At 44.1% G+C, this 11,605-nt stretch overlaps 1 protein-coding gene across 2 annotated transcripts in view; it reads left to right on the top strand.

The window, feature by feature from the left end:
- The first annotated feature begins 1,018 nt into the window (after positions 1-1,018).
- Positions 1,019-11,605, top strand: part of SHLD1 (shieldin complex subunit 1) — a 110,594-nt gene continuing 100,007 nt past the window's right edge. For both annotated transcript variants that reach the window (XM_006162831.3, XM_027766085.1), the window contains exon 1: positions 1,019-1,062. The gene's annotated coding sequence lies outside the window, so the exon portion shown is untranslated. The remainder of the gene's footprint in view (positions 1,063-11,605) is intronic.

The following is an 11,605-nucleotide window of genomic DNA, read 5'->3' as shown; positions in this document are numbered from 1 at the left end:
GGAAGTTGGGTGATTTCTCTTTCTCTCTTTCAGATGAGTGCACTCACCCTATAACACCCCCCCCAAAAAAAAAACCCCTTAAAAATGCAAATTTGAGCTCTGTAAGTTAAACGTGTAGTAATTTCATATTTTCATAGTTTTTTTTCCCTCTGGTTCTATAATTCTGGCAATTGTATGTAGCTACTTCCATGCATTATTAAAATATTTTCATCCTTTATGTTAATTTCTATTTTCTTTTTTTTGGAGAGGTTTTTGCTATAGGGCAGTGCGCTGGCACGTGTGCTTGCCAGAAAGAAAGAGACAAAAAGCGAGAAATCACCCCCCAGGGGGATGGCCACACTGTAATCCCTTCTCCTCCATTCTCCTCTTGGGATCTTGGGCACATGCACGCACACACGCCCGGCATGAGTTTTAAGCCACCAGGTCCAGGACTCGAACCGCGGCCGACTACATGGGAGTCCAGCAACATAGCCATTACGCTAACTGCTGGTTCCATTAATGTCTAATTTTTATATATTTTTAAAAGATTTTTGCTGTAGTACAGGTATGCTCGCTGGGGAGAGGCAGAGAGACAGTGAGAAATCACTCCCCTCCCAGCCCCCCAACCCTCAACCCCCAACCCCCAACCCTCCGGGATTTGGGGCACTCACGCACACGTGCCTATGTGAACTTCAAGTCGCCAGGTCTAGGCCAGGACTGGACCCACAGCTTGCCATATGGGAGACCAGGGCCTTAACCATTACGCCACCTGCTGGCTCCCTAATTTTCGTTTTTTCCTGTAGATATTCAAACATTGAAATTAAAAAAATATTTTTCCTGTGCCCTTAGTGTTTGCCAACGTCATTAATGCATTAGCCTCCTCTAGAAATCGTGACAACTAGCTAAGAGCGAGGTTCATTCCCAGGGTGGCTGCCCTCAGTCAAGATGGCCGCGGCTGCCTTGTATTGCCCTTGCCTGACCGTGGCAATCACCGTTCCAGTGATTTCCTTTCGAACTTCTCTTTGCCCAGAATAAAGATGGCGCCCCCGCATCCGGGTTCCGGGCTCTTGCTGTTGCTGGGCGGTGAGTATTACGGGAGCCTGGTGGCCTTTGGGGACCAGTTTTCCCGGTAGATACCGAGCTCCTTGGGAAGGGATAACGGAGCGGGTCACAACAACGCATCCAGTCGTCTGTCGCAATCGGGAAGTTATGGCGCTCCCGCTGGCACGTTTCCCGCTGGCCCCCGCCCCCTTCTGCTCTAGCACGCGGCCTCCGCGGGCTCCGTAGCCTGGGTTTTGGGGAAACGCTCTCATTTGCCGGCAGTAGGTCCGGATAATCTTAGTTTCTAATTTTTTTAACGGATATTTTGGAGAAATTTTGTCTTATATTGTACCCATCAGTCATTTATAGTATAAAATTCAGTGGAGGTTTTGTTTTTTGGCGTGCTTACAGAATTGTATGTCCAGCACCACGACCTGAGCTTAGCACCCCTAAGGACAGCCCTGTATCCAGTGGCAGTCACCTGCCGTTCTCCACGACCGACCTCCGCCTCCCAGCTCCCAGGTCCTAGGCCATGACTAGTCTGCTTTCTGCCTCTATGGTTTTGCCAATCTGGATAGGACTCAGTGTATGACTGGCTTCTTTCACTGAGTATGTTTTCAGAGCTTGTCTTTGCTCTAACAGGTATCAGAACTTCATTTCGTTTATTGCTGAGAAATATTCCCTTGTAGCCATACATCACGTTTTCTTTGCTAATCATTGATGAAGATTTGGATTACTTTTTTTGGCTATTATGAATAAAGCAGCTATGAACATTTGTGTCAAGTTACTGTGTGGATATGTTTTTTTTTTATTTTAGAGGTTTTTCCTATAGGGCGCGTGTGCTTGCCATAAAGGCAGAGAGAGACAGAGACAGAAAGCGAGAAATCACTGCATGGCCACACCGCAAACCTTTCTCCTCCATTCTCTTCTCGGGATCTTGGGCACGCACACACACGCACCTCGCGTGAGTTTAAGCCACCAGGTCCAGGACTTGAACCGCGGTTGATTATGTACTCTAGTGACATAGCCATTATGCCAACTGTTGGCCCCATAATATGTGTTTTAAATTTCTCTTGAGCATACATCTAAGACTGGGCTTGCCAGGTCAAAGTATATCTATGTTTAAGATTTTGAGGAACTGCCAAACTGTTTTCCAAAGTCCCTGCATAATTATATATTTTTTTTGAAAAGACTTGTCTTTTCTCCCAATGATTTATTTGTCTTGCTATTCTGTGGGAAATCAATTGATCATAAATGCAAGATTTGGAGGACATAGCCATTATGCCAACTGTTGGCCCCATAATATGTGTTTTAAATTTCTCTTGAGCATACATCTAAGACTGGGCTTGCCAGGTCAAAGTATATCTATGTTTAAGATTTTGAGGAACTGCCAAACTGTTTTCCAAAGTCCCTGCATAATTATATATTTTTTTTGAAAAGACTTGTCTTTTCTCCCAATGATTTATTTGTCTTGCTATTCTGTGGGAAATCAATTGATCATAAATGCAAGATTTGGAGGTTGGCAGGTGTCGTGGTGGTTAAGGCACTACTCTCACATGGCTGACTACAGTTCCAGTCCTGGGTTGCTTTCTCAATTTCTCTCTCTCTCTCTTTTGTTGGTTAGCGCATGTGTCCTATGGCAAATTAAAATAATAATAATAATACGTAAAATTAATAAAATAATTTTTAAAAAATGCAAAACTTGGGACCAGCAGGTATCATGGTTGTTAAGACGCTCAACACTCCCTCATGGCCAATCGTGGTTCGAGTCCTGGACCTCGTGGCTTGCTTTCTCATTTTCTCTCTTTCTTTCTCTTTTCTCTCTGATCAAATTAAAATGAACGAATGAATAAATAAAAATAAATAATTCTTTAAAAAAATGCAAAACTTTACTTTGGGACTTGTAATTCTTTTCCATAGAGCCAAGTAGTTAACCTTCTGTCAGGGCTACATACAATCTTGATTACTATGGTTTTATAGTTTGGTATTTTTTAAAAGTTTATTTCTTTAGAGAGAGAGAGAGAGGGGGGCACTCTTACCAGAGTTCTTAAGGTGTGATCCACTCCCAGTCTCTGCTGGCCCAGGTCAGAGTCATGCCCGATATCCTCAGGAGGACCCGAGAAGAGAACGGAGGACCTTTCCTATGCGGGCCCAGCTGTTACCATTGTGCCACTGCCTGTCCTCTTGTAGTCACTTTCAAAACTGGAAAAATGAGTTCTCCAAATTCGTACTTCTTTTTCTAGATTGTTTTGGCTCTTCTAGGTTCCTTATTTCCGTATACATTTTTGGAACAGTTTTGTGCTTATCTTTAAAGAAAGCCATCTGGCATTGATCTTTAGATCGGTTTGGGAATATTGCTATTTTAGAATATGAATCCTTCTGGGCTGACCTTGTAGTGCAGCACTTAAATGCTACACAAAAGCCAGATTCTACATGGCCAACTGGGGTTTGAATCCCAGCCCTAGTGGCTTGAAAAATGTCCCAGAAGTGTGCACACATATGCCCTGCATCCTGATGGGATGAACAATTGGAAAAAATAGGATTGAATCGTGACCGTGTTTCATTGCGTGTGTGAGGGTGTGGTTCTTGCACGGACTCCTCACCCCTCGAACACATGTATGTATCCTCAAGCATTAAAAATCTTTATTGTTCTTGGGACCAACAGTTGGCGTAATGACTATGTCGCTGGACTCCCATGTAGTCGACCTTGGTTCGAGTCCTGGACCCGGTGGCTTAAACTCACAATGGGTGTGTGTGTGCGTGCCTAAGATCGCGAGAGGAGAATGGAGGAGAAGGGATTGTGGCGTGGCCATCCCCTCTGGGGGGTAATTTCTCGCTTTCTCTCTCTCTCTCTGTCTCTCTGTCTTTCTGGCGAGTACACATGCCCTATAGCAAAAACCTCTAAAAAAATTTATTGTTCTTTTAAAAACATTTTATTTATCACTACTATTATTATTTTTTAAATTTGCTACAGGGCACATGTGCTCATGATAGAGAAACAGAGAAAGAGGAGAGGGAGAGAGAAAGAGAGAGCGAAAGAAAGCAAACCTCCAGGAGCAGTACTTGAACCACAGTCAGCCATGTGGGAGTCTAGCGCCTTAACCGTTATGCCACCTGTTGTCTCTAGGAAATTTTAAATCTGGGCTAGCAGGTGGCGTAGTGGTTGAGGTGCTAGACTCCCACGTGACTGACTGTGGTTCAAGTCTCAGACTCAGTGGCTTGAAAATCACGTTGGGTGTGTGTGCATGCATGCCCAAAATTTCAAGAGGAGAATGGAGGAGAAGGGATTGGGAATGTGGCGTGGCCACCCCACCGGGAGGGTGATTTCTCTCTTTCCTTCTCTCTGTATCTGTCTGTCTCTCTCCAGCAAGCTGGCATGCCCTATGGCAAATAAATAAATTTAAATCTTCTGATTCTTTTCTTTTCTTTCTTTCTTTCTTTTTTTATAGAGTTTTTTTTTTGCTAAAGGGCACATGCACTTACCAGAGACACAGAGATAGAAAGGAGAAATCACCCCCAGGAGGCATTGCTATACCACAGTCCCTTCTCTTGGGATTTTGGGCATGCACGCACATACACCTGGTGTGAGTTTCAAGCTGCCAGGTCTGGAACTTGAACCACGGTCAGCCGTGTGGGAATCCAGTGCCTTAACCACAGTGCCACATATTGGCCCAGTCTTCTGATTCGTGAACATGGGTTGTCTTTCCATTTCTTTAGCTTTCTTCTTTTTGTTTTAATTGCCAGAGAGCACATACACTCACCAAAGAGAGACAGAGGGAGAGAGAGAAAGTACCTTCCAATGGGGTGTGGTCACACTGCAATCCCTTCTCCATCTTTCTATCCTGTCGGGATTTGGGGGCACACATGCACGTGCACTCAGCATCGGGGTGGGATTTGAGCCATTTGGGATCAGGCTCCCTGAACCACGAGGCCACAGCATCAGCCTCTGTAGTGTTTCCATTTTTTCCAACATTCTTTTGTAGTTTTCAGTTTATGTGTCTTATACTATAATGTTCTCTTAAGTATTTTTATTCTTTTTATGTCGTTATACATGAACTTATGCTTTTAATTTTTTAAAAATTTATTTCTGGTTTTGGTTTAGACTTTTGCCATAGGGCGAGTGTGCTCATTGGAGAGAGACAGAAAAACAGAGGGGGGAAATGAGAAATCACCTCCTAGGGGGATGGCCATACAGCAATCTTTCTCCATTATTTTCTTGTACTTGTGCCTGGTGTGTTTATCAAGCTGCCAAGTCTGAGTCGTGAACTGTGGAGTCATCCATGTGGAATCCAGCACCTTAACCTCCACACCACCTGCTGGCCTTAATTTTTACTTTTGGGTTAGTGGTATACGTAAGTAAAACTGATTTTTTTATATTGATCTTGTTCTGTTACCTGTTTAATTTACCTATGAGTTCTATTAGTATTATATTTTAGTGGATTCCTTAGGATTTTTCTATACATAAGATACGTCTTCTGTTCCTTGGAGCCAGTTTTACTGCTCTCTTTTCAATCTAAATGCCTTCTATTTCATTTTGTTGCCTCAGAGTCCTGGCTCAAGCTTTCAGTACAGTGCTGAATGGATGTGATAAAAACAGACATCTTTACGTTGTTTCTGATCTTAAGGGAAAAGTATTCAGTTTTTTCCCTTGATGTATAATGCTAGCTGTGGGTTTTTCAAAAGTGCCTTTTATCAGTTTGAGGAATTTCTTTCTAATCCAAGTTTGTTGAACATTTTGATCATGAAAGGATCAGGATGTTTGACTTTGTCAAAAGCTTGTGTGTGTGTGTGTGTGTGTGTGTGTGTGTGTGTGTGTGTATGTGTGTGTTGTAATTTTTGTTATTAATTCTTTTAGTATAGTGTGTTATCTTGATTATATTTTTTAATTTTTAAATTATTTTAAAGAATTATTTTACTGGGACCAGCAGTTAGCGTAATGGCTATGTCGCTGGACTCCCACGTAGTCGACCGTGGTTCGAGTCCCGGACCCGGTGGCTTAAATTCACGCTGGGCGCATGTGCGTGCCTGCCCAAGATCCCGAGAGGAGAATGGAGGAGAAGGGATTGCGGTGTGGCCATCCCCTCTAGGGGGTGATTTCTCGCTTTCTATCTCTCTGTCTCTCTCTGTCTGTCTGGCAAGCTCACATGCCCTATAGCAAAAACCTCTCAAAAAAACCCCAAAATAATAATAATTATTTTATTGAAGTTGCATTCTTTTTCTCTTTCTTTCTCTCTCTTTTTCTTTCTTTGTTTCTTTCTATTTGACCAGAGAGGGGAAGAGAGAGAGGAAAAAAAAGTGAGAAAGCAAGCTGCCAGGTCCTGGACTTGAACCATGGTTGGGCATTTGAGAGTCCACTGGCCTTAACCACCACACCACCTGAGAGCCCCTGTTGATTGGTTTTTCAATGTGAAAACAACTTTGAATTTCTGGGATTAGACCACTTAGTCATGGAGTATAAGCCTTTTTATATATTGCTGGTTTTGATTTGCTAGTATTCTGTTGATTTTTGTGTCCATGTTTGTAACATTGGTCTATAGTTTCTCGTGATATCTTTATTCGGTTTTGTTAGCAGAGTAATACTGGATGATAGAGTGAATTGGGAAGTGCTCCTCCTGTTTTCAGAAGTTATTCAGGAGAGGGACATGAACTTCTGGTGGAGTTCAGGCAAGTACAGCAGGAGGATGCAGGGCTTAGTGGAGAACTTGGAGCAGAGCGTTGTCAGAAACAGGGAAGCCAGGGCGCGGACGTACCAGCTGAGGCTGGGGCATCTGAGTTAGAGAGAGACGACTGGGTGGCAGTTAATGTCTCAGAGGAGGAAAGGAAAGAAGAGAGGTTTTGGCTAAACTTCAAGAAGGTACAATTAGAGATAGAAAATAAGAACAGGCAACGAAGCTAGAGGACAATCTGGGAGTGGCTTCTTGAAGAGAAGGAATGTCAGAGCAGCAGTTTCTGGAAGTCATGTCATAGAGTCATAGAGCTAGTGGAGCTGAAGAAATAAGCCAATGTAGGGTATTGTAAGCAGTTTGAAAGAGAGGAGTCCAGCTGTGGGGATAGCATGTGTCAAGGGCATTTTCATGTTTCTCTCTCTTTTTTTTTGGGGGGGGGAGAGGGTTTTGCTACAGGGCACATGTGCTCACCAGAGAGACAGAGTGAGACAGAGAGAGAGAAAGCGAGAAATCACCCCTCAGGGGGGATGGCCACACCACAATCCCTTCTCCTCCCCTTCTCCTCCATTTTCTTCTCTGGATCTTGGGCACATGCACCCGACGTGAGTTTTAAGCCACCGGGTCCAGGACTTGAACTGCGATCGACTACATGGGAGTTTAGCAACGTAGCCATTACGTTAACTGCTGGTCCCCATATTTCTCTCTTGAGAACTTTTCATTCTCTAAAAAAAAGAATTATTTATTTATTTAGTTCCATTTATTATTATTTTTAAAAAATTTGATCAGAGAGAGACAGAAAGAGAAAGAAAGGGAAAGGGAGAAAGCAGGCTGCCAGGTCTAGACTCGAACTGCAGTTGGCCATGTGGGAATCTAGCCCCTTTAAACACCATGCCACCTGCTGGCCCCAGAACTTTCAATTTTGATATAATTTAATACCTTTGCAAAGTTGCAAGAATAATACAAAGAATTCTCAAATAACATTTTTCAGATTCACCAATTTGCAATTAAAAAAATAAAAAAAAGTTTTGGGGCAAAAGATAATCCTTGCATTAGCTTGCTAGGTTGCTCAGGTTGTTTGATGTCATAATGAGTAGGGTTTTATCTTAAGTATTTTTTTTTTTTTTAATGCCATAGGGTGGATGTGCTTGAAGAGAGACAGAGAAAGGGAGAGAGAGGTAAAGTGAGAAATCATTCCTCAGCAGGGTATGGCCACATTGCAGTCCCTTCTCCTACATTCTCTTCCTGGGATTTTGAGCACACATGCACGCCTGCCCAGCATGAGTTTCAAGCCACCAGGTCCAGGACCTGCACTGTGTTTGGCCATATGAGAGTTTAGCGCCTTACCCACCACACCATCCTGCTAGTTCCTCTCTGGTACAAACTGAATCCCAAATAATGTATTTTGTATGTACAAATATATTGTAATAAAAAGGATTCTGCCTTTCAGTAGGCTTTTTTTTTTTTTTTTTTGGTCTCATGCTGACTTCGGAATATATTCAGTATTTAATACAAGTCATTTTTTTAAAAAAAAGATGTATGTAATTCCATTTGTTATTGTTATTTTTTAATTTGACCAGAGAAAGAGAGAGAGAAAGGGAAAGTGAGAAAGCAAGCCTCGAGGTCTGGAACTCGAGCCATAATCAGCCATGTGGGAATCCAGCGCCCTTATCCACCACACCACCTGCTGGCCCCAATCTAAGTCACTCTTAAAGCAGAGCAAAGGTACTTATTACATTAACGCGTACTTTGTTTTCAGAAAGGATTCTTTTGGGACCAGCAGATGACATATCGGTTACTCTACTGGACTCCCATGTAGTTGACTATGGTTCAAGTCCCAGACCTGGTGGCTTAAACTCACGCCAGGCGCATGTGCTTGTGTGCCCAAGATCCCAAGAGGAGAATGGAGGAGTAGGGATTGCGGTGTGGCCATCCCTCCTGCGTGATTTCTCGTGTTCTGTCTCTCTGTCTCTCTGGAGAGCGCACGCGCCCTATAGCACAAAAGAAAACCTCTCCAAAGAAAAAACAAACAGGATTCTTGGGACCAGCAGTTGGTGTAATGGCTATGTTGCTGGACTCCCATGTAGTTGACTGCAGTTTGAGTCCTGGTGGCTTAAACTCACGCCAGGCGCATGTGCTTGTGTGCCCAAGATCCCAAGAGGAGAATGGAGGAGAAAGGGATTGTGGCGTGGCCATCCCTCCTGGGGGGGATTTCTTGCTTTCTGTCTCTCTTTCTGGTGAGCGCACTCGCCCTATAGTGAAAACCTCTCAAAAAAAAAAAAAAAAAGAAAAGAAAAGGATTCTTTCCATATCAGTAATGCTACTCAGCTAATCATTGGTTTCAAGGCACCTTCATAGGCAGGCAGGCAGGCAGGATATACTGATTATCATTCATTGACTGATCTGTTCCCTTTTGGAAGCCTTTAGGTCTGAGTATTAGGTAACAGGAGGGGGGAGGAGGAGCCATGGGTGCTGCTATCCAAGTGTTTGCTGAAACCAGACTTAATATAGCACGTGTGAAAAAACAGGATGTTCTTATTTCTTTGGGAACCTTGATCACTGCACCCCTTCCAGGAGCAATCAGCTGATATCTTGGCTTACTCTGCCTGAGCGAATATCCACAACAGCATGTGACCGAGCGTCCTCAAACAAGGATCTTGCCAAGCCTCTGTTTTTATGTGCTTCCTGTCTTTGCCTCATTGGGTGGTAGCTTAGGGCTGCAGCATCGAGGCTTTTGCAAACACAGAAGGCTGGGAGGACTTGGAGCTGGGTTCAATCTAGCTTGGCTGACTTCTAGATGTGTTTCTTTGGGTAACTTATTTTACTTCTCTCTGCCTGGGTCTGACCGTAAATGGGGGTGATGATAGGATCACCTGCCTCACAGGGTTATTGCAGGCGAAACTCTTAGCACAGTGCCTGGCATATAACAAGCCCTTGATACGTGTAAACCACTTATTATATGCAGCTCATGTTTTCCTGAAATTGCTTCTTTTTTTTTTGGAGAGATTTTGCTACAGGGCGCGTGCGCTCGCCAGACAGTCAGAGAGAAGACATAGAGACAGAAAGCGAGAAATCACCCCCCAGGGGGGATGGTCACGCCGCAATCCCTTCTCCTCCATTCTCCTCTCGGGATCTTGGGCACGCACGCACACACGCCCGGCGTGAGTTTTATGCCACCGGGTCCGGGACGCGAACCGTGGTCGACTACGTGGGAGTCCAGTGACATAGCCATTACGCTAACTGCTAGTTCCTGCAATTGCTTCTTTATCTAAAAATTTTTTTTGCTGTAAGGCACATGTACTCATGTGAGAGAGAAAGAAAGAAAGCAGCCACTGGGGATCTGGCCTCACTGTAATAATTTCTCCTTTCAGGATTTGGGGCAAGCATGTACACGTTTTTCAAACCACTGAATCTGGAACTTGAACTGCATAGTCAGCCATGTGGGATCCAGCTGACTTAACCACCATGCCACCGGCTGGCACTGATACTGCTTTTTTCATTCAAACATATGTCTTTTCTTTCTTTCTTTCTTTCTTTCTTTCTTTCTTTCTTTCTTTCTTTCTTTCTTTCTTTCTTTCTTTCTTTCTTTCTTCTTTCTCTCTCTCTTTCTCTCCTCTCCTTCTCTCTCTCTCTCTGTCTCTCTTTCTCTCTTTTTTTTTCTTTGGAGAGGTTTTTGCTATAGGGTGCATATGCTTGCTAGAAAGACAGAGAGAGACAGAGAGAAATCACCCCCCACCCCCTGCAGGGGGGATGGCCATGCCACAATCCCTTCTCCTTCATTCTCCTCTCGGGATCTTGGGCACGCACGCACACGCGCCTGGCGTGAGTTTAAGTCACTAGGTCTGGGACGCGAACTGCAGTCAACTCCATTGGAGTCTAGCGACTTAGCCATTACGCTAACTGCTAGTCCCCGAACATATGTCTTTGAGATCACTGAAGTTCTGACTATCATTTTAAAAGCTGCCTAGTATTCTGGAACTTGGAATATTGACTTCTCTCAAACCTATTGCTTCTTCTGTCTTCTCTTACTCAGTTAATAATACAGCCCAGTCGCCAAAACTGCCTCTCCTTGTTGATGCTCAGCTCTTCCTTAATCTTTCTCCATTTGGTTATTAAGTTTTACTCGTACAGTTCCTTAATATGTTCTTTATTAAAAAGAGCTTATTGGGAACCAGCAGTTAGCGTAATGGCTATGTCGCTGGATTCCCACGTAGTCGACCGCGGTTCGCGTCCCGGACCCGGTGGCTTAAAACTCACGCCGGGCGCGTGTGTGTGCGTGCCCAAGATCCCAAGAGGAGAATGGAGGAGAAGGGATTGCGGCGTGACCATCCCTCTGGGGGGTGATTTCTCGCTTTCTGTCTCTCTGTCTCTCTCTGTCTGTCTGGTGAGCGCACATGCCCTATAGCGAAAACCTCTCAAAAAAAAAAAAGAGCTTATTTATTTTATGAGAGAGTTAAAGTGAGAGAGAGAGAGAGAGAGAGATGTACTCTTGACAGCGTCTCACCACATATGATCCTCCAGCCGTCCAGCCAGCCAGGATGATGGCTGTGCTCAGGATGTTCTTGTCATCCCAGGGTCTGAACCTGGGGCCTTCTCATGTGGCTTCAGTGTTGTTTAGCCCTGCTGCATATGCCACAATGACTGGGCCCCTAAATATATTCTTTTTATTTTTTAAGAGATTTTTTGCTATAGGGCATGTGCTTTTGCTAGAGAGACAGAGAGAGACAGACAGAAAGTGAGAAATCATCCCCCAGGCCATACCACATTCCCTTCTCCTCCATTGTCCTCTTGGGGTTTTGGCCACGCATGCACGTGTGCCCAGTGTGAGTTTCAAGCTGCCGAGTCTGGCACTTGAACCAGAGTCGACTACGTGGGAGTCCAGTGATGTAACTATTATGCCATCTATCGGTACCCCTAAATAT

This window comes from Tupaia chinensis, unplaced genomic scaffold, assembly GCF_000334495.1.
Source record: "Tupaia chinensis unplaced genomic scaffold, TupChi_1.0 Scaffold140845_1, whole genome shotgun sequence".
Lineage (NCBI taxonomy): Eukaryota > Metazoa > Chordata > Mammalia > Scandentia > Tupaiidae > Tupaia > Tupaia belangeri.
The sequence above is the reverse complement of the archived record's forward strand: the minus strand, read 5'-3'. Positions and strand labels throughout refer to the sequence as shown.